Source organism: Camelus dromedarius, chromosome 6 (genome assembly GCF_036321535.1).
Source record: "Camelus dromedarius isolate mCamDro1 chromosome 6, mCamDro1.pat, whole genome shotgun sequence".
Classification (NCBI taxonomy): Eukaryota; Metazoa; Chordata; class Mammalia; order Artiodactyla; family Camelidae; genus Camelus; species Camelus dromedarius.
The window spans coordinates 8305292-8325397 of record NC_087441.1 but is presented as its reverse complement, the minus strand read 5'-3'; the positions used below and the strand labels follow the sequence as shown (position 1 = coordinate 8325397).

The window sequence follows — 20106 nt, the reverse complement described above, 5'->3', positions numbered from 1 at the left end:
AAAAACTTGAATTTACTCCCCAAATTTAATTTAATCCCCAGTATTTGGCAAAATTAACTGTCCTTAATAAAGAACAAATATTTACACAGTTTATTTTAGAACTTTATATTTAATAAAAAATATTCTAACATTCTATGAGCAAGACCAGATACTACAAAACTCCTAGAAGAAAACATAGGCAGAACACTCTTTGACATAAATTACAGTAATATTTTTTTGGATATGTCTCCGAAAGTAAAGGAAACAAAAGCAAAAATAAACACACGGTACCTAAATAAACTTAAAAGCTTTTGCACAGCAAAGGAAACCATCCACAAAATGAAAAGACAACCTACTGAATGGGAGAAGATATTTGCAAATGATATGACCAGTAAGAGGTTAAAATCCAGCATAAATATACAGTTCATACAACTCAATATCAAAAAAAAAAAAAAAGATTTAAAAATGGGCAGAAAAACTAAACATTTTTCCAAAGAGGATATGCAGGTGGCCAACAGGCATATGAAAAGATGCTCAACATTGCTAATCATGAGGGAAATGCAAATTAAAACCACAATGAGATGTCACCTCATACCTGTCAGAATGGATATGGAGAAAAGGGAACCTTTGTTGGTGTTGATGGGAATGTAAATTGATACAGCCACTGTGGAAAACAGTATGGAGATGTTTCAAAAAAGTAAAAAGAGAACTACCATATGACCCAGCAATTCCACTTCTGAGTAAAAATCAAAAAAAAAACCCAGTAATGCTAATTGGGAAAGATAAATGCACCCCAATGTTTATAGCAGCATTATTTATAATTGCCAAAGTAGGGAAGTAACCTAAGTATCCATCAACAGATGAATGGATAAAAATGTAGTATATAGATAGAATGGAATATACTCAGCCATAAAAAAGAATGAAATTTTGCCATTTTCGGTAGAGAGTGAGCTTAGCATGCATGAGGTCCTGGGTTCAATCCCCAGTACCTCCGTTAATAAACAGATAAATAAATAAACCTAATTACCTCTCCCCAACCAAAATAATAATAATAATAATAATAAGCTTATCTTTAAAAAAGAATTAAATCAATGAAATGAAATGAAAATAGAAGGCTGGCAGAAAGGAACAATATTCAATGATGATTAAAGAGGTCTAGCCAAAAATATTAACACAACAAAGTAAACAGTTTTAGGATTCTAATTCTGATGAAATGAACAGGTCAGATTTTCTAAACTGTATCCTCGATAAAGGAAAATGGGGCAAGAGAGGATGGTCACGTCCCAGGTCTCAGACGAGTCCCTGGGATGTACCCACCAAGCGAGGGTCTTTGGCTTTATACAGAAAATAATTCAAGAGCAAGCCATAGTTGAATAAAAGTAGATTTATTCAGAGATGCACACTCCACAGACAGAGTGTGGGCTGTCTCAGAAGGTCAGAGAGGGCGACCACGAGGTGCAGAGTGGTTAGTTTTCATAGTCTTAGTAACTTCATATGCTAACAAGTGGGAGGCTTATTCCAACTACTTTGAGGAAGGGGCAGGGATTCTCAGGAACTGGGCCACTGCCCACTTTTTGGCCTTTTATGGTCAGCCTCGGAACTGTCATGGCACCTGTGGGAGTGCCATTTACCATGCTCATATGTTACAGTAAGCAGATAATGAAGCTCAAGGTGTACTGGAAGTCAAATCTCCTGCCATCTGGGGCCTCAAGGTCTACCAGGAGTCAAATGTTCAACTGCTGTATCATTCTTTTGATGGTTGTGTCCTGCCCCCTTCTCTCCTGCTTCATTCTTAGGAAGGATTAATGCAGAGAGAATGATATAAGGAAGGGGGAATGTAGGAAAACGACTCCTTCGTAGATCTTAATGATTTTTTTTCTTAAACCCAGATTAGGTCCAATTAGGTACTTAACAAATTTGGTTAAAAAAACAAAAGTTTATTCTGTTTGGTGATTGTTTAATCCTGCCATCCCAAAATAATAGAGTGTGTTATTTATTCATATGACACTTCTATTTGGGAAGAACAAAAACAGCTTAACACATTAGCTCTTCAAACAAGCTTAACATTAATTCTAGCAGCTGATCTTGAGATGCACACACTGTCAGGGTGGAAAGCCCTGTAGAAGGGCTTCCAAATGCACAAGAAGTTAGGCAGTTGGGGTTATTTTTAAATCATTCTTCCTCAGGGACAGGAAGCAAATATTGGGTCTTTTTCTCTCTTGTGGTCTCCAGGCAGGCAAGCACCCCTTCTTAGGAATGCTCAGTGCTTCCAAAGCCCCCAAGCCCCATGGCCTCCATCTGGTGAGCAGACTGCTTTCTCTCCCCCTCCCCTTCTGCACCTTCCTCCCTCCCTGTGAAGCCAGGAGCCTCAGATTCACCACAGCAGAGGCCTCTTCCTCCCTAGAAAGCCAAGTTTGGGTGGCTACTGGTAACACTAGTGTTCTTGGATGCGTCAAACATGAGTCCACACTCCACTCTGATACAGACGCCCCCATGGAGGAAGTAACCAGAGTTTGGGGAGCCCCGAGTGCCTTTCCAGCCTCTGCCACAAGCATGTAGACGGCCCCAGAGCCTCGATAAACCACGGTGGTGCGCAGACCAGCTGCATCGACCTCACCTGGGAACCTTCTCCAAACCTGCTGAATCAGAGTCACACTTTAATGAGTTTCCCAGATGATTCTTATGCACATTCAAGATGGAGAAGAACCGCCAGGAAGGAGCCACCCTGGGGCCAGGGAGAGAGGATTTGAACACCGCCTTGGGGAGCCAGAGGGGTAACAGATTAAGGGGTCAGAGGAGGGTCTCCCCAGCGCTCATTATGTGGCCATGAACCAAGCCTGGCGCCTTACAAGCTGCGGCCTGACGCTCTCCCTTCTGCTCCCCTTCTAGTTCCGGGGAGAAAGCTGGGGATTAGAGTCAAGGGATATGGCTATGGTTATTGTGAAGGAGCTTCGTAATCTCACCCAGTCCAGAAAGGGGCAGAGACACCTTCACCAAACTAAAACCAGGCTCTTTACTTCACAAGAAGCAGAGTCAAATTTCTGTGAGTAAATGAAATACAAATTCTAAGACATCCCACCTTGCCAACAGGAGGCACAGAGCCGCCCCGTCCAGTGCCTTTGTGCGGTTCAGAAGAAGGTGGCAGGTACCTGGCTTTGCTGCTGGTCAGGGTGAAGAAAAAGACGCCTCTCCTTCCACAGGGCTCCGGCCCTTGCTCACCCTGTCAGCAGGATGCCCTTACATACGACAGGAAGCAGTGACTGGGATGATGAGACAGGTGGCGGGGCGCTGCGTCCTGCCCACCAGATCACTCGAGTTCCCGCAGCCCGTGCCAGTCAAGTAAACTGCTTCGTTTGCTGATCTTACGCTAGCCTGTGACAGGATTTAGCCTGGTACTGCATCTAGGATCGTTAGATGTCCAGTTCTTACGTTTAAATGTTAATTTTGTCCTTTTAGAAGCTACATATCATACTGCAGAACAATTTTAAAAAGTATCAGCCACCACCTCACCATCCTCACCCAACCAAAATGAGCATTTTGGTGTATTTTGGGCAAACCTTCTCTGGTGTGCTCTATGGCTCTGTGGACATCCCCTGCCCCAGAGAAACATCCCAGGCGGTCACCAACGTAGGCTCCTGTCCCAGTTGGTGACTCCCTCTCCCCCACCTCCTGGTTGCCAACTTGCTCCCCCGCAGCCCAGCGCCTCTTCAGGCAGTTAAGCTGGAGAGAGCTGCTTATCACTTGGCCCAATCCAGAACTCAGCTCACCACAAACTCTGCTTTCTCTAAATGGTATAGTCCAAGACCATTCCCTCCCTGCCTTGAACCCAGAGGGTAAACTTTGGGTCCCTTTGCCCTTATGCGTGCATTACCTTACTTGATTGTTTGCTTTGACTCTGTGCTTTAAGTCATTTCAACTTGGGGGCCTCAGAAGACTTGACAGTATTCACAGCAAGTGCCCAAACTCTCCTTTCTGTTTTTTCCCACTCTGCCTTCATTGCAGTCACTGATCCTCTTCTTCAAGGTTGCACTGTGGCCTTTTGAACTTGGCAATTGTGCCTGGGTCTCTAGCTTCCGACTTGCAGCTCCCTTTGAAGGATTTTGTTTGGACTCAAGTACTCAGGTGCTAGTTCTGCCTATTGCAGACAGTCCCAGAAGTCTCAGCTCGGTCCTGGGGCAACTGTAACTGTAGTACCCAGTAGTCTTGTAATACAAGTAGTTTGTATGCTGCCCAGTATCTCCTTAAACATCGCAAATTTTAATGACTGCAGGGTATCTTAATATCATGTCATAATTTACTTAGCCATTTTCCTACTGCTGGAATTTAGGTAGTTTCCAGTATCTTGAGTGTCTAATTCAGTATGAATAACTTCTGCAAAAAATGTTGGATTATTTCCTTAAGAAAGATTCCTAGATGTAGAGTCACTGGGTTAAAGAATATCAATATTTTTATAGTCCTTGCTATATGTTTCTAAAATTGCTTTCTAATGGTGGTACCAACTGAATGTGCCACAGCAATGGTCCAGTGTACTGGTTCCACAGTACGTGGACCAGAATGTCTTCATTTCATTATTCCACAAACAGGTACTGTATTAGGCACTGGTTAGGGTTTGGGGAGATAAAAACAAAATCCTTGCCATAGGGCTCAGATTCCAGTGCAGGAAAGAGATGTCAACGTAATGAATACCATAAACCTAAGTATTTATAGCATGTTATATTAAAGAGGTGGGGAAAATCTAATTCTGCCTGAAACTTCACAGAGGAAGTGACATTCATACTGAAACTTAAGGATGAGTAGTTTACCAGGCAACAGGGATTTCAAGCAGAAACAACAACATGGGCAAACCAATGAGGTGTGTCACAGTGCCACATTTGAAGAGCTGCAAGTGTCACAGGGTGTGTTTGGGAGAGTGGCAGGAGAGGAGATCCTGTAGGACCTTGTAGTTTTGTGATGATGTATCTGAATTTCACCCTAAAGGCAACGGAAAGCCACAGAAAAGTTTTAAACAAGATCATTTCATGATTTGCCTTCATTTATTCTGATCAATGAATATCTGGTATCTATTTAGAAGGCTCAAAGGGGCTGTTGGCAGGAGTTTGAACTGGAGTCGGGGTGGACCAAAGGCAGAGGATCTGGGTAAGATGTTATATCAACATACCAGGTGAAAAATCAGGGGGGAGGTCTCAACAATTTTTTATCTTTGGTTTCAGCATTTTGACTATATTGTGAATAAGTATGACTTTTTTTGCACTTATCCTGCTTGGAGTTCTATGAACTTCTTAGATCTGTTGAGCTGATGTCTCTCAACAATGTTTGAAAATTCTCAGCCATTGTGTCTTCAAATATTTCCCCCTCCTCTCCTTCTCACTTCTCCTTTACACATCTGATAAACCATTTGATAATGTTTTGCAGCTCTTACGCGACTCTGTTCCTTTTTTAATTCCTTTTCTCTTCATATTTCAACCTAGAAACATTCTATTAACCTATATTCATGTTAACTGATCTTTTCCTCTCTTGTATGCAGTTTTCTGTTAAACCCATTGAATTTTACGATATTTTTTAAAATTTATTTTTAGCATTTCCACTTTTGTAGTTACCATCTCTTTACTGAATATCCTCATTTACTCATGCACTTTGTCTACCTTTTTTAACCTGCTCTTTTAACATATTTATGATATGTTTCTCTATCTGATAATTCTAATATTCAGGCATCTCTATGTCTACTTCTATTAATCACCTCCTCTCTTGACAATGAGCCGCATTTTCTTGCTTCTTTACATATGTCATAACCTGTGTCATATTATCATTTACATGTGTCATACTGTCATTGCTTATTCTAGAGTTGGAGCAGAGAAAGTATAAGATGAGTAAGGCTATAAAAGATTTGAATAACACTCTCAATCTGTTTGATATTTACAGAACACTTCACCCAATAAGAGCAAAATATAAATTCTTTTCAAGTGCATTCAACATTCACCAAGATAGAGCATATTCTGGCTCATAAAACAAGTCTTAATAAATTTCAAAGGATTAAAAAAAAAGAAAACAAATCAGAAATATCAGGAATGAAAGAGAGAAAATCACTACAGATCCCACAAACACTAAAAGCCTAATAAAGAAAATTACAAAGAACATTATGCCAATCGATTTGAAAACTTAGGTGAAAGGCACAAACTCCTTGAAAAAAATACGTGTCAAAACCAACACAAAATGTGAAAGCTAAACCACTCTATACTATTAAAGAAATTGAATGTTTAATGAAAAGTCATCCCACGAGTAAAACTCTAGGTCCAGTTAAAGTTCTATTAAACATTTAGGGAAGAAATAATACCCTTCTAACACAAACTCTTTGAGAAAATAGTAGAGGAGAGAACATTTCCCAGTGCATTTTATGAGGCCAACATAACCCGGACACCCAACCTGGACAAATATTACAAGAAAAATCATCCACTAAAATCTCTTATGAGAATAGACACAAAAATTCTTTAAAAATATTACCCAATGGAATCTAGCAATATATAACAAGGATATATATATGACATAATATAAAATAAATGTATATATAAAATCAGTAATATATAACAAGGATAATGCATCATGACCAACTGACCAAGGTTAGTTTAACATTTGAAAACTGATCAACGTAACTCATAGCTCACTACATCTACAGAATACAGGAGAAAAACCGTGTGATCATCAAATATATGCCAAAAAAGTATTTGACAAAATTAAACACTCATTTTTTTTCAGGATGTTCACAGTTTTTTTTTTTAATTTTTTAATTGAAGTATAGTTGATTTACAATATTACGTTAGTTTCAGGTGTACAGCATAGTGATTCAATATTTTTAAAGATTATACTCCATTTAAAGTTATTATACAATATTGGCTATATTCCCTGTGCTGTATAATATATCCTTGTAACATTTATTTTATACATAATATACATAATAGTACCTCTTAATCCCTTACCTCTATCTTGCCCCTCCCATCTTCGCTTTCCCCACTGGTAACCACTAGTTTGTTTTTCATATCTGTGAGTCTGTTTCTTTTTTGTCATATTCATTTGTTTGTTTTATTTTTTAGATTGCACATATAAGTGATAACAAACAGTATTTGTCTTTCTCTGTCTGACTTATTTCACTAAGCTTAACATCTTCCAGGTTCATTCATATTGTTGCTTGTTAACAATCATTATTGATAAAAACTATCCACAAATTAGGAAAATATGGGAACATCCTCAATCTGATAAATGCATCTATTGAAATGACTACAATTAACAACATATAAGAGCAAAAGACTGAATGATTCCCCCCGAAAACCTGGGAACAATCAAGACTATCCACTTTTATCATTTCTACTCAACATTAGAAAGGAAGTCCTAGCCTGTGCAATTAGTCAAGAAAAAGAAAACAGTCATGTAGATTGTAAAGGAAGAAGTAAACCTGTTATATTTACAGACTACATGATTGTGTGTGCTGAAAACCTTAGGAAATCTTAAAAAAGAAAACAACTAATAATTTGATTTAGCAAAGTCATAGAATGCTAGATCAATAAACAAAAAAACTTTTCTACATACTAGCAATGAAAAATTGAGAAATGAAATGTCAGAAATATCATTTCCAATAGCGTGGGAAAATATGACATACCTAGGAAATAGCTCCATACAGGTATCCCAGTTTCCTGACCTGTGAAATGAAGATGACAGTGGCCCCTCCTTCATATAGTTGTTGTGATGGTTAAATGAATAGCTATAGTTAAGCGCTTAGAATACTGCCAGACAGGTCATAAATCCTTTGTAAATGTTAAGCAAATCTCAATGTAAACATCAATTATAAGGTAAATGGAAGTTGTGATATGGACTTTTTAAATCAGCACTTAATGAGAAATCTTTATTCCTGCCACGAAAAAGGAATTTTTGACTTATTGAATGTGCGACACTGTTATATTTGTTAGAAATGGAATCTTGACCGGGAGTCCGATATCATGGTACCAAATAAGTTATTCCAGTAGGAGGAGCCCTGACCAAGAGTTTTAAAAGCATAGAGACAAACTATTGCCTCTGCTTTGGGGAGCCAGGCCTTCCATGACCTGGAATTTGTCCTTCTTTGCTCCCTGTGTCATGTTAATGAAATAAAATGCTGCTACAAGCTGTATTTTTCTTCTCCTTAGAAGCAGTACATTGGAATAAATGAACTTGATTTGGATTTCAGATTTAATTTCTACCAGAGAAATAATGCAATTAACTTGTATTGGCAAAAAGCACACTTTTCTACTTTAATAAACATCCACATTTGGGGATTACAAATAGTATCTTTACACATATATTTTTCCTGCTTTTGAGACCACTATATAGAAGGCTTTACAAAGGCTTTCTTGGCCTCAGACCTCAACTTTACCCTTGTGCTTCCACACTCCCTTTACTATTAAAAAAAATAATAAAAGCCCCACACAGAGACTCTAGACAGCCATGTCTTCATCAGCAAGAGCTATTTTTTGTTGTTGTTGTGTTTTAACTTTTATTAAATTAAAAATAGTTTTCCTATTTTTATTTTGACTTGCTTTTAACCTTTGTAGTCTTTAGCAGTGTGATATTTTTGTTTTTATTGAGCTATGTTTGACAATTAAGAATTATATATATTTAAGGTCTACAATTTGATGATTTGATATACATATACACTGTGAAATAATCAACACATTTGAGCTAATTAACAAATCCAACTCTTCAGATAGTTACCAACTTTAGCAAGAGCCATTTTTTTAAGAGCCAATTTACAACGTTGTGTCAATTGCAAGAGCTATTTTAAACAAGTGTAATCACTACAGGGAAAAGATTGAGTATTCCAGACTAAAATTAATATTTTCCAAACTAACCTCAATATCCTAATATGTGGACAACATATGTAGCTTTGTTCTGAGAGCTCACTGCATGGTGCTAGCATTATGAGTCCTTACATTTTTGTCATTTATCTCATAGTTGTCCTTGGAGAGCTGGATTTAAAATCAAGTCAAGGAAAGGGGATATGTCTCACTAATTTCAGGTTGCTAGGCAACTAGTCTACTTCACCACAGCATTTCTTCTTTTGTTCAGGAGATGCTGGAAGGTTAGCAGAAAGTATGTACCATTTAAAACAAATATACATTTGTCTATATATAATACTGAGTTATGATAATTATCATATTGAATGTATATTATATTGATTATATTTATATATCACAAATATATATGTGTATATTAGTAGAATAATTTCTAGGAAAACTATACAATCTGTGGACTTTATGTTGTCTTTTTATATATGTATCTATTTTTTTCTTTATGTTCTCTTATTTCTCCAAGCCAACTACCTATTCCATCTTTCAATCTTATTAAGACAAATAGAATTAATATTTAGAATTCTTCTTTGGAGAAATGAGTGAGTGTCAAGGTATATATTTTCTCTCATCCTCTGATTTTCATATAAGATTTAAGTTTTTCTTAAAACTAACATCAAAACAACTATTTTTCTTACTGTTATGTTAATTGATACTCATTATTATCATTGTATGCGTTGACGGTTGAAAGGTCAGAACTCCAGAATGATTTCCTGTAGGGTAACTTGCCTATACTTAGTTTATAATGATTACTTCGGTATATGATTTGAAAGCCATTTAAAGCTATGGATTTCTCATCTCGTATACTTTTACTTCTGAAAAGAATAATTAAAAGACCTAAAATAGTACTCATTATTAAAATAGGTAAATATAGAACACTTAACTAGTATACTAGTCACTTATTTAAACATTTAAATACCAAAACAAAACCAGTCCAACCACCTTTCCAAGCTGAACCCTGTTTATTACATCTCACACCCCTGCTATGTAGTTGCTCAGTCTATTTATTCTTTAAAACCTCCAGTTAATCCCTTACTTAAAGTATACAGAAATAAATACTAGTTAACATGGGAACCCTTCCCACAAATACGTAGTGTCATTTTATTCCAAACTATTATAGCTTTCACATGAACACCTAATTTATTCATGCGTCATCCATCCCTCCATTGATTTGTTTATCTATTCATGCATGCAATTAGTCATAACATATTTAATCATTACCTGCCACTGTTCTAGGCACTGGAGATGGGGATACAATAGTGAACGTGAAACTTGCTCTTTTTTTCTCCTAAAGTAAAAACCTTTTCTGCTGCCTGCTTAGAGCTTCGACACTTCAAGATAGCCTGACATCTATTTTAACATTAGCTGCAGTTTTTACAGGCTTACCAAAATGAAATTTATTTTGTACTCCTTTGGCAGTTCCATGTAGGTGTTTCTTGTTGGTGGTCAGCCCTCCATCATGAGTGAGTCAGAAATCCAGGCCCTTTCCATCTGCTGGCTTTGTTCCCTGTATTTTGGGAGAATAGGTGCTTGCCTCACACAGGAAAGAATTCAAGGGCAAGGCATGGTAAAGTGAAAACAAGTTTATTTAGAGAGACACACTACACAGAGAGTGGCGATCTGTCTCACTCAGAAGGGAAAATGGCTTAGGAGATAACACACTCCTGAAGCAGAATGTGGGCCGTCTCAGAAAGGTGACAGGAAGAGAAGCTGAGAGGTGTGGGGTGTTTAGTTTGAAGTAAAAGTAGATACACACTCCGTAGACAGAGTGCAGGCCATCTCAGAAGGCAAGAGAGAGCGACCACAAGATGCGGAATTGTTAGGTTTTATGGGCTCAATAATTTTATATGCTAATAAGATGGAGGATTATTCCAACTACTTGGGGCAGGGGCGAGGACTTCCAGGGAATGCCTCCCCCCACCTACTTTTTGACCTTTTATGGTCAGCCTAGGAACTGTCATGGTGCCTATGGGTGAGCTATGAGGCTCAAGGTCTACTGGAAGTCGAATCGTCTGCCATCTTGGTTCTAGCTAGTTTGTCCTGTCCTCAGTTGCTGTCATTCCTTCAATGGTTGTGCCCTGCCCCCTTTCGTCCCTCTTCATACCAGGCTTCAAGTTCTTTGCCTCAAGCTGGCAGTCAGGGAAAGAAATAGGGTGAAGAAACGCACCCATTTCTTAACTGCCTTGGCCAGAAGTGACACGTGACTTCTTCTCACATTCCATTGGCGAGCATCAGTTACATGATCCCACTTAGGGAGAGCGGGTGCTCGGCAGAGACTTCCTAGTTACAGCCCTTTTATATGGAAAGGCTTTTGAGGGACAACTAGTCATCTCTGCTATAACATCCCAAACTCCTGCATTATTTTGCAGGTGTGCGCAAGGTTACTTTAATGTAATCATTAGGTGTCACTTGCCTATTTCAATATAATGTAATGTAATGCTTGGACACATCTCTTCTGTAGTCTGGTACTTAAACAGTACTTAAATCATTCAGAAATTATCTTTCTCTATCTAGTTTTTTAAAGAATGAAGATTATTGAGTATCCAATAAATGATTCTCTTTGGAGAAATGCTTAATTATATAGGTATGACTCGACATTTGTATTCATTGGTCCTATTGGTAAACAACACTGTCATCAGTCTGATTCTCAGAATTTGTAGTTACAAAATCTAAGCTTTTTACTGGCTACCATTTACATAAAAGTTAATGCTTTTCCAAAATAGAGATTATAATGGTCCAAGCCCATTGTCAATCAGGAGGTCTACTTTCTAAGTGTGTGTAAGCTCTAGCATATTTTCACTATGCTTTGCTGCTTTTTGACATCTGCTTTTTTAAAATGCTGATGATTTCTGTTAACTTCATAAATGACAACTTTATCACATTTTATTCTCTATTCCTTTTTAAGTTTTCTCTTGGGGCTTCAGTGTCTTCATTTGATAAATAATGTCACTGATCTTGTGTATAGAAACATAAGCAAAATGGATGTAAAAATCATTGACATCCTCAGAACTGAATGTAAATGACAATGGTTGGGAAGATTTTGCAGCTAGTAAGAGGAAACCCAACCTAAAACTGCTTAAGCAAGAGGGGATTTATCATCTCAGAGAATAAGAAGTTCAAGATAGTGAAAGTCTGTAGAATACATACTGGGATTGGATCTTCAGAAGGTCAATGCAGCCTCACATACCAGTTCTCTCAGCTCTGCCATCCTAGCTGTTGTGGGATGACTCCTTTTGTGGTCACAAGATGGCAGCAGCCGCCCCAGTCACTGCATCCTTACCCCAAGGAGCAGTCCTCAGACTTTCTAAGGACTTCATCCCTTTACATTCTTAAAAATGAAGAAACTCGAGATTTTTTTTAAAGTTGATTATGTCTATTGATATTTACCATTTTACAAATTAAAACTGAGAATTTTTAACATTCATTTCCTAATTAATGTTTAACAATAATGCATCTTTGTATGTTAATATAAATCACACATTTTGATTAAAAAAAAACAAAACTATGTTTTCCAAGACAACAAAATCTAGTGGAAAGAGAGTCACTGTTTTATGTTTGTTTCAAATCTCTGTGATGTCTTTCTTAATAGGGAACAAGTGGGTTCTCATATTTTGCTTCTGCACCCAATCTGTTGTGATATCACACATCATATAACCTCTGGACAAAACTGGTATGCATTCATGAGAGAATGAGAGTGAAAATACTTCTTAGTATTACTATGAAAACAGACCCACAAATTCCCTAGAAAGAATGTCCTTATATTTCTTTTTAAGAGTTAAGAAGCTGTTTCTAAAAGGCTTCCCTCGCAGACTACTGCTCAGGTTTAATTGACCAGAACGGGATCACTTGCCTATTTCTAAGGAAAGAGAATAGAATTGTCAAGATTGACTTGTACCAGTGATTACTCTGTGTGCATCAGAATCACCCGTGGAGTGTGTTAAAACACAGATTGCTCAGCCCCCAAAGCCAGGGCCTCTGTAAGGAAGTTTGAGGTGGAGCCCAAGAATGTGCATTTCTAACAATTCTCAGGTGTTGCTGCTGCTGCCTGGGGGTCCACTGTTTAGTACCAGTGGCTGGGACCCAGGCAGGGGGTGGGCAGTGGCCAGGCTTCTGGGGGCACACTGGTCAGCGGAGGACAAGGACAGCTTAACACACTGGGTAGGGTTCACTAGTAAGCAAGAGGGGAGAATGGCGGTTGGTCCAACTGTGATTGCTGTACTTATATCTTCAGAAAATTGATGGTAGATGCCTGCAAAATAAAGAAATACTTGAACATTGGTCCTGTTGGTGACTTTACTGGTGACCAAGTATGTTTTGGATTTATGGTCACGGGGAGAAAAAGGGTGAGGGAGGAGGAACAGAAGAGGAAAGGATGGCGTCGAGACAGAAATTTAATTTTAAAATGCTCTTTCTTCTCTATAGCCCTCCTGTTGCTGAAACTCGGCCTCCATACCCCGCTTACTGAATTGAGACTCTAGGTCAGAGTTTTGGATGAAGTAGAAAAGGCAGCTTCATTTCTTTGCCAGGCAAAGGAGATCACAGTGGGCTAATGCCTCCAAGACTGTGAGCCTGTCTGGGAGAGAAGGCAGAGGGTTTTATAGTAAAAGTTCAAGAGTTCAAGGCGGGGAGCTAGTTTCCATAGAGATCACATACAGGGTAACAAGTTATTGCAAAGCTGTTCTTGTTTTTGCAGATGCAGAGGTCGGTCCCCTTCCGTCCGCTGGATATGAAGTTCACTTCTGGCTTTGGGACCCTTCTAATGTTATTGTACCTAGAACAAAGGATGCATAGGAAGGGGGTCGGTGGAAAAAAGCTCTAGAGAAAAACTTGTGCAGTTTAAAATCAGGCTGATAAATGCTTTTAGCCTTTTAAGCAGGCTGAGGCCTGGGAACTCCTGCTACAGGCTGAGGCCTGCAGCTCAAATAACAGAAGAGAAGGAAACCACAAGGGGTCAAAAACAACTGCAGACGTGTGCAGCTAGGCCAAGTTATGAACAAAAAGATGCACATGCACCCGAGAGCCCTTTCTGAGGTGTCAGGGTCAAGAGCAGGGCACTGAGCATGATCCCTGCACACAGCACCGTGACGGGGCTGGGCCGAGCACCCAAGCCTCCCTCTTCTCCAGCCCAACCCTAGTCAGCAAGAGCATGAGAAAAACCCTTTAAGCCGTTATACAGTTAAGCAGTTACAAACACCACTACAGATATCAGATGGTCATGGATGACAATAGGGTCCTGCTTGGTTACATCTCTAGCTTATGAAACTGTAAATCAGGTGAATTTGATGTGGAGAAACTAAATGTAGCTGGGAGATCTACCCTTTGCAAACTCACTGGGGCACTTTATACTTTAGCAAGTCCACTGAGGTCTCAAACTGCATGCAGCCAAGCCCCCGCCCCTTGCAGCTCACCTTGTCCTTCAATTTCACACAGCCTAGTCAAATGAAATATTCCTGACGGTAGGTTGGTATGAATATTCCAAACTGTAGAGAAGCCACGGGTTAGGAAAGGGCCCCATTTATTTCTATCCATTTACAAATCTCACTGAAAGAGCTGCAGAATTTTAGAGTTCAAAACGATCAGGGACCAACACTCCCTCCGCCTTTTACAGCCTGAGGAATGAAGTCTGGAGAGCTGGAGGGTGTGTCCAAGCTCACCCAGTCCCCATGTGCTGGTACAGATGATACACCTGTGACCTTGGCCTTGTGACCATGTCTGTTCTTCACAAGTTCTGACTAGTCCTTCCATGTGGTGGCTAAAGCAGAAACAAAACCAAGATATAACAAACAGAGCAATAGTGAAGACCCACGGCTTTAAGGTATTTGATACTTGAGTCAAGTCATTCCTACTGTATTATGCTTTGGCTACAAGTTTTACACCCTGATCAGCTTCAGTCCCAGCTCCCAGCTCCACAGCTGTCACCCCCAGAAGCTTCCCAGAGGGCAGCCAGCATCCTGAGGTTTGAGCCAAAACTGGCTCCAGCACCACCCTGGACGTCCAAGCGGCTGCCCTGCCCAGCCCAGGTGTGGCCATGAGTCCATCTTCTTTGCTCTCTCAGTGCCTTCACTTCAGAGGCCTCCCAGCCTTGAAGCTGAGCCTCTAAGGAAGTTGTCAGGGTCACTGATCTCAAATCACTCTTCCTCCTTCCCAGAGACCAAGTCTGCACATCAAGAGGTGAGGCAGTTTGAGGACATTGCCAGAAAACAAAAAAAAAAGAAAAGTTTGCTCGAAACAACGACGCCTGCCGTCCTTAACAATTCCTTAACTGAGGCTACTTTGGTGCCTTTTGGAAGACCGTTGACTACTCTGCTTAATGAAAAAAACTGTACCCAACTCTGCTCAGCTACTCAGACAGGGTCTGGTCAGAATTCAGGGCTGTATGGATTGGGAGGGAGAGAATGAAGCGTCAACCGCAGGTACAGTACCTCAGCCTGCTCACCTCCTCTCTTGGAGGCTGGGAAGGAGGTGATGATAAAAATTCTTTTTTTAAAGCCATTTTCTCCTGTTTCCCAACTTTTTCCTTTCCAGAGTGAGCTGAGCAGTACTGTTGGTCCTGGACATCAGGTCAGGCGTGACCTTTGCTCCGGGGCCCTCCGCAGGATGGGGAGAGGAAGTGGCCAGGCAGAGGCTCCAGGCTGTTTGGCTCAGAGAGGAGGATCTGGCAGGGGCGCCTGCAGTGTCCAGCCCAGCTGGCCAGAGTGAAAGGAGAGGCGTGGGCAGGCTCAGGGCTACCTGACCTGGCTGCTACTTCTCTCGTGGACCACCCTACTAGAAGGCTCCTCCGGCCCCCATAAACCCACACACACTGGGTCTTGATCTAGACAGCGCTTGGTCCAAAGAAGCTAGCTCCTCAATACATGATGAAAAAAGGAATAGTCCTCCCACGTGAGCATATTCACCAGCATGGTCTTTGTTTCTTTTCGGGTTAAACACTCCTGTTTTCCTCAACAGCTACTTATAAAACTATAACATTGTAATACAGCTTCTAGAGCCTTTATCACCCCGGCCACCCTTCATAGGTGATGCTGCAGCTTATCAATGTGCTTCTCTAAACGTGACACATAGGATCCAGAACTAAGGGAAACAGTCTGGACGGGGCTGGTTACACAGAATACCACGTACCATGGGAATAGCCTCCCTTCTTCTAAATGCTGTATTTCCGTAGTGAAGCCTAAGCTGGCACTGGCATCTTTGGCTCTGAGGATGTACTGAACAATAAAAAGCTTTCATCTTACTCTCCCAGAGCTCCAGCTCCTTTGCCGTGAACATTTTCTGTCTCCCTCTATCCAGGATCCAGTTTCCCATTCCTTGTGCTGAATGTCTTGGTGGCTGAAGATCTGGAGTCAGCAGAAACTTTAGGCTCTGAATTGCGTTGTGGCCAGGAGAGAGAGGAGATGTGACTAGGCAAGCTGGGTGATAGGGAGGCAGGAGAGGTACCGAGAGAAGAGCTTCTGGGTCTTCAGTTTCTGGATGTCTAAGAGTGATGTGATGGGGAGGGAGGGGTGTAGAAAAGTGAGAGAGAAGAGCACAGAGGCCAACCAAGGCACCCAGCTGTGATTTCTGATCCTTGTGTCTTCAGGCCCTGACTTGAAGTAGCACAGTGCTGCTGGCCCCACCTCCTTCATGGGTGCACAGCCCAATACTGATGGTGCGAAGTATTGATGTCACCACATAGTTGTTATAGTAGTACCAAGATGCCTATCAGATTCAGTTTGAGCTCTGAGCTCATTGTGTGACCCAAGGCAGGTATAAAGATAGTATAACTTTCAAAGAAAGGTCACCTATCTGTCAGAACTTTGGGGAACTTGGTCCAGGTAGTAAGAAGTTTGTCTCAAACTTAAACCTAGAGCTAAAGGACAGCCAGTTAATAGAGCCACAATCATGAATGTCACATGAGAGAGACTCTCTTCTAGTAATTATCATTCAATAATAACTGAGGATTGCTTTCATTTCTTCAAATGTGTTGCCAAATTTTCTAATATTTAGAAGTATTTTAAACACACCAAAATGAGAATTGTTGGACCAGTGAGATTTCGAAGGCCAGTAGTAGAGTCCCTATTGCCAAATACCCCCTCGACGGTCCCCCAGTTGCTTCAGATTTCTAAATAATAGGCAATCATCTTTATTTCATAATTAGACTTTTTTAAAGCTTAAAATGCCAATTCATAACTGACTTGATTTCTGTAAGTGAGCCTTCAAGTTACACTGTCTTAAGGAAAATATTTTCATCCTGAAAAGGCAGAGAGAGGGAACAGATCCCTAAAGGTGTGGGATCCCTATCACTTGCTGTAAGAGGTAGAAGCAGGACTTCAGTGAAGATGCTGGCTTGGAAGACCATTCACAGCACCACCAACACTGTGGGAAAGCACAGAGGTGGAAGACAAACTCGAGAGCCTTTGCGGTTCTGCTGAGGTTTGGTTGTATGTGTGCCCAACAGCGTTCGAGTAAAAGAGAATTTGTGCATGGGAGCCATGAGGAAAACTACGGTATTAGCAGAAGAGTGGTTTCAGGGTTAGTAGTTTTTCATTTTGCAGAAGAAAAACACCTATGTTGATCAGTCTCGATGGTATTTGTTAAATCATTTTTATGCTTTTATAGCCATTGCATTTGTTAGGTCAAGCAAGTTCTTCACCTGCATACTTGCATCTTTCATCCTTTTATGAACTCTTTGTTTTTCTTTTACTAACTCTTTAAGGTCTAACAGTTCAGGGTCAGATTTTTCAAAATTTGCTCCAGGTCCCGATTGCTGATCCCAGTTATTATGTATGTGTGTGTGTGAGAAAGAGAGACTTTAAAAAAATGTTATGTATATATTTTAAAGTAATTCTGTTTAGAGGTTGTACATTTTGAAGGCAAGGGCCATACTGTATACTTCCTTTGGTTCTTCACAGTCTTTAGCAAAATATTGAGCCCTTAGTTGAAGCATAATACTCATTACATTGAACTGAGTGTGGATTACCATTGAGGTTTAAGGCACTCTAATACTTAAATGTAGTTGTACTTCTGAAAATTTTCAAAATTAATTTTAGGGATGTTATTAAATATTGTTATCAAATAAGGCTCATATTAATATTTCTATCAAACACATTATACTTATGTGCATACGTGCAAGGGACAAATATCATCGTTTAAAAATTAACTTTTTAAAAATTAAAAAATCTAGGCAGCACTTGCCAACATTTGTGAAATCGTAGGCATGGCATTTCAGAATTTAGACTCTAGTCCAACTCTTTTATTTTTTTCCCAACAACTAGAAATGCACAGAAGCAGGAATTATATATGAAGCTGAAGCTGATTTGAAAAATTTGGCAAACAGGCAAAATGGAAAAAAGTGTGGGACGCTTGCAAAGAGTGGCTGCTTTACTTTATATAGGGCACGTTATGCCTCAAATCAAGGAAAGAAAGGATGCTGCTCTTGCCTACTTTAAAAAAACTACACATCTATGAACAGTGTCACAGAATCAGCAATGCTATTTCTGTGTACATGATGGAAAATGAAGGACGGATGAAGTTTCCGCTCCTAGCAGGACATCAATTTAATAGGTGGAAAAAGGCTGTGAATGCTTTTCTCTCCCGCGTGAGTTAAAATGACGCTCTCCGGTCTTTTCCCCATTAGACCAACTGAAAAAGAGATACTATATCTGAGATCATACCATCAAAGACACTTCCATGACTGTCCTCATGGAGAGAAACGGTGGTTCATAGCACAAGCAAACATGTGCTTTCTTGTGGCTTTCAACTTAGCACACTATTGTGATTTCCACTTCCGGCTCAAATTAAGTTTGGACCGCATACAAATCGTTACATTACCGGGTGGGGAGGATTCCTCAAGGGAGCGGGGTTCAAACTGGACTTGTTACTAATTGTTTTCATTGTTGTCCACTGTGTATCTGCCCCGAGGCACGAGGACTGCCGGGTGTGCGTCTGGGCACACGTGTGTGAGAGTGCGTCAGCGCTTCTGTGAGTGTGTGCGGGTGCGAGTGTGTTCGTGGGTGCGAGTGTGCGGTGAGTGTGTGCTCGTGAGTGTGCAGGGGCTGGAGGGTCTGCTGAGTTGGGGGTTGCGCGCGTGGAAGCAGGCAGGTGGCGAGCTGGGCAGCAACTCCGGCCGGGGCCGAGCGCGAGCTGAGGGCGGCGGGGCCGCGACTCCAGCCCAGAGCCGGTGGGCGTCAACGGCCGGGGCGCGGGTCCCCGGGGGCGCGAGGGCGCGAGGCCGGCCGGGGAGGCGCCTGCCAGCCGCGCCGGGTCACGTGGCGCGGTCACGTGGTGCGGAGCCGGGCCCAGCGGCGGCGGCGGCGGCGGCTGAGGGAGGCGGAGACTCGGCCGAGACGCGGGGGGAGGCGGCGGCGGCGGCGGGGGCTGCTGGAGGCGGAGGCGGAGAGGCGCGGAGAGGCGCGGAGAGGCGCGGGGCCGCCGCCACCGGCGCCCGGAGGTGAGACGGGCGCTGGGCCGTTGTCACCGCCGCCCTGGCCGGGGCGCTGCCGTCCTCCCGCGGGAGGAGGCGGCGGGCCCAAACGCCGCCCGGAGCGCCCCCCGGAGCCGGGCCGGGAGCCTGTCCCTCGGGGCGGGCGCTCGGCCCCCAGCCCCGGCCGGGCCCCTCTGCGGGGCGCTGGCGGGGACGCGTCGGGCGGCCCCGGCCCGGGACGGGGGGCGTGCGCCGCGGGCCAGGCGGGAGGGCCGGTGCTCGGGCGGGGGGCGGCGGGCGGGCCGCCTGGGTGGGCTCTCCCAAGGGCGCGGTGGGAAGACGGTGGCCGACACCCGGGCTCCGGGCGGCGCTTGCTGCCGTTCAGCTGCTTTAGCCTTTTGTTTCAATGTCTAAGAAAATGGGGCGAAAGAGGAGCTCGGTGTGCGTGTGTGTGTAGATCAGGAGGCGTTTGGCTTGGAGCCATTTTTTCCCCTTAATTGTGGAGACAGAAAATCCCTTAAAACGGTTTCCCCAGAGACTGTGCTCCTCCTCTTCCTCCCCGGCGTCTGGACGGAGTGGATTTCCCTCCCGGCCTCTGCCCACCTTCTTGTCCTCCAGTCTGTCCCCCGCCCTCCTTCCCTTTCCTGCTGCCCCACCTCCGTGAAGCCCCCGAGCGAGCGGGGTGTCTGCAAAGCGGCCCGGTCACCTGTCGTGGCAGCTGCATGGAAATGCTGGCGCTTCTGCTGTCTGGTCTGAGCTGTTTCCTTGGGCAAATCACGGAGATTCCGCTCAGATTACCAGCCCTTCCTATTTTCTCTGAGCTTAAAAACAAAAGTGCATGATGCTGGTTCTAAAGTT

General features: G+C 42.2%; 1 protein-coding gene across 1 annotated transcript in view; it reads left to right on the top strand.

The window, feature by feature from the left end:
* The first annotated feature begins 19174 nt into the window (after positions 1–19174).
* The window catches only part of TULP4 (TUB like protein 4), a 209680-nt gene continuing 208748 nt past the window's right edge, over positions 19175–20106 (top strand). Inside the window, exon 1 of the mRNA XM_064486522.1 lies at positions 19175–19275. The gene's annotated coding sequence lies outside the window, so the exon portion shown is untranslated. The remainder of the gene's footprint in view (positions 19276–20106) is intronic.